Source organism: Onychomys torridus, chromosome 7, assembly GCF_903995425.1.
Source record: "Onychomys torridus chromosome 7, mOncTor1.1, whole genome shotgun sequence".
Classification (NCBI taxonomy): domain Eukaryota; kingdom Metazoa; phylum Chordata; class Mammalia; order Rodentia; family Cricetidae; genus Onychomys; species Onychomys torridus.
In genome coordinates this window covers 26346069-26349658 of record NC_050449.1, presented here as the reverse complement: position 1 = coordinate 26349658, position 3590 = coordinate 26346069, and the positions used below count along the sequence as shown (strand labels likewise).

General features: G+C 38.4%; 1 pseudogene; it reads right to left on the bottom strand.

Annotated features, from left to right (window-relative positions):
- Nucleotides 1-2456: 2456 nt before the first annotated feature.
- Nucleotides 2457-3368, bottom strand: LOC118586853 (annotated as a pseudogene).
- Nucleotides 3369-3590: the final 222 nt, after the last annotated feature.

The following is a 3590-nucleotide window of genomic DNA, read 5'->3' as shown; positions in this document are numbered from 1 at the left end:
TAGATGGATGTGTTTCACTTTGCAGAATTTGGAAAATTGAAATATGTACACCATACCATTGATACTTATTCAGGATTTCAATGGGCAACTGCTTTGAGTTCTGAAAAAGCTGATTCTGTAATCACTCATTGGCTAGAAGTTATAGCCAGCATGGGTATACCTGCACAAATTAAAACTGACAATGCTCCAGCATATGTCTCTGTTAAAATGAAACAGTTTTTTGCTTATTACAATATAAAGCATATTACAGGTATATCACATAATCCTACAGGCCAAGCAGTTATAGAAAGATCAAACAGAACTCTAAAGGACATGATAAATAAACAGAAAGGGGTAACAAAAACTCCCAGAAATAGACTGCATAGTGCTCTATTAACTTTGAATTCTCAATGCTAATGAGAAAGGAACAACAGCTGAAGAGAGACATTATAGAAAAAAACTACAGAATTAAATCAGCCTATATACTTCAAGGATGTGCTGACCTCAGAATGGAAACCAGGATATGTGTTACATTGGGGATGAGGTTTTGCTTTTGTTTCTGCAGGAGAAGATAAGCTGTGAGTACCATCAAAATTGATAAAGGTTCGATTTGAACAAGAGAGGCCTCTTAATTAGAGGAAGTGGTAGTTCATCAACCAACATGATCATCCAATTTAAACTAACTTATACCATTAATACATGCCTTTTCATTTAATCAGATATAACTTGCCATCTCTATCTATCTATCTATCTATCTATAGCCAGATACCTGGGGCTAATGAAGCCATGAATCTTGGAGAGAAACCTGTAATCATCACTTCACTAAATCAGCATAATTTCTAACTGCATTTGAAGTATTTAGTCTTATAGCCACAGGTCAGTGCAGCTTTCACTCCTTAGTAAAGAAACTTTTCTTTGCAAAGGACAGAGACAATGATGTCAAAATGCAGAGAACAAGTGACCATGGCGTACCCACCCTCCCCTCACCTATCTATAGCACATCTCCTGCATTGAAGGCTCAGGGAACATCATGAAAGAGGGGTCAGAAAGATTGTAAGAGCCAGAGGAATATGATAGCTGGTGTGAAGTTGTGTCTCCTAGAAATGTTAGGGAAGCTATCCCCATGAAGTGCTAACAACATGGCTGCATACACAGGACATAAACAAGGATGACACCACAGGCATGATAACATGAAAGAAAGAAATTTTGTGGGGCATCAATTCTAGACAAAGAAATACTGAAAGTAAGAGAAATAATCTTCCCCAGGAAGTCCTCCAATTGGTTATTCAATACCAAGTGATCAGTCTTGAAATCATACACATACAAGTAACAGTATATAAGTGTGTATATGTATATGTATATGTGATACATATTCAACAATTGAAGGAAAAGAGGCCAACAGTTAAAAATTTGAGAGATAGCACAGTGAGAGGGACATGGGATGGGTTGGAAGGAGAAAAGGGAAGGGGAAATGATTTAATTGTATTTCAATTTTAAAAAAGAAAAAAATTATTCATTTAGAGTACCTCTGTATACCATTTTATGGTACAAGGTTTAATTTGTATATGTTGCTTGTTTCTAGCCACCTCACAGAATGGTTTCCTTAATTAATATGTAGAAAACTGATTTTAGGAGAGTACATATATGGCTTACAAGTTCTGTGGAAGTTCAGGTCCTTAAGAAGGTAAGAGAGACCAGGAGTTCAGAGTTGAATACCAGTAGAATCTGGACAGTCTGAACTACATGAGACCCTGTCTCAAGCCCCATCTCTCCCAGATAAAAAGGATATAAGAAAGAGTCAGTAATCTTCCATCCTAGACACACATGAACTGCATGGAAACAAATAATAAAAACAACATTATTGTGGCTTTGACTCATGCTAATAAAGCACTCAGCATGGACTTTCAGCCCCAGCCCAATCTACTATGTGTTAGTCTTTAAGATATTTCTAGACTTCCAATTTTTTCTCTACTCAAGGTATAATCACTTCCCTTTTGATAGTCACATTGGGATTTCTGTCTTCATTGTACCCATCTTGTAACTAAAAGACAGAGCCATTGAAGGTCAAGGCCATGGCCAGAGCTTACAACATTCCAGCTTCCAATGTTTTTCCTGACCTATCAAATGCTGAACAACTCAGACTTCCTATGATAGGCAGCTTTGTGAGTTATTTGTCTTCATATGCCACCTTTGGAGTAAAGTTTAATTTTTTTCCATCAACAACCCAGGAAACATTGATCTAAGAGCAACAGCAAGGCATTTGAAAAATTCTATTCACACAGATTTTTTTTCTTAATTAAAACTTAGTCAAAGTCATACTACATGAACATTAAGCATAATGTGTCCCATGGCAACTTCACTGGAAGATAGCAAAACCCTGTTCACATTCACATCTGGGGGAATTACCCAGCCCATGGTTGTGAATGAGAGGGAAGAGTTTATGGAAGGTCTTTCCACAGTCAGAACTTATCTTTAATTTAGTGTTTAGGATGATAGCCCATATGAGCAGTTCCACAAAGAGGACATTTTTATTAAAGGCTTCTCATCTTCACTGAAAAAAAAAAAAAAAAAAAAACAAAGATCTGAACATTTTCTTTAATCCCTTTAATCAGGACTGAAGCTTTTGGGAATTACAGCCATCCCTTGTTAGATATTAACATGCAACCCAACATGAGCTGCCATCCTACTGTACTTTCTCCCAAGTATATTTAGAAGTATGCCCTTTAACAAAGATGGAGAAGGTACATGTTTGGTTCCTACAGGTCCCCAGAGGGCTGTCTGCAACAACAACAGTGTCGTGCTGTTGGCAAGATTTCAAGTGCTTCAGTTGGGTGATACATGGGTGATGTTCAACTTGGTTGGTAACTGCTTTGTACATTTATTCAAGATGAGCTCCAGGAGCCTGCAGTTAAAATGGGACACTGTGAGGAATTTCACCAAGCCAGCACCTCTGCAATCTTCTAGTGCACAGATATTACTTGTGATATAACCATTTGTCATTTTCATCTCTAAGATAAAATCCTTTCTGGCTTAAAGGCCATGGGTAGTTCAGCGATGTAAAGATCTATATAACCTAGCTTGAGGGTCCCCAACATCTTCTGCAGGGATGGGCAGACAATCTCTGTGATTTGATTTGTAACTCGTATCTTTCTCCAGCAGAAAATCTTTTCCCTCTTTCCCTTCCCTTCTGCTAAATTCTCTGATGTCCTCACCAACTTTGTGCTTGTTGTGGTAAAGGTCATCTCCACCAGTGTGTCAATGACTACTTTTTACAGATACAAGGTCTCCACAGGAGTAGGTTTAAGATCTGAGTAGGTGCCAAGCCCAATGGCTGGGATGCTGTTTCCATCACTTAGAGGTGTTTGGTGGTCCTCAGCACTGAGGTTCATCTTGGAGAAGGAATCTGAAGCTTCCACTTCCTAGAAGTGATTCTGGCAAAGTCCTACTGACTTCCACTGAAGGCAAGTCATCCTTCATTTTTCTCTCCCAAAAGACAATATCTCCAGGTTTCAGGTTTTTGAAACTTTTTCTACATGGCTACTTTATGCTTTTGGTTGTGAGCCTAGCCTTTAACGACTGAGCCACCTCTCCAGTCTAACATGGCTACTTTA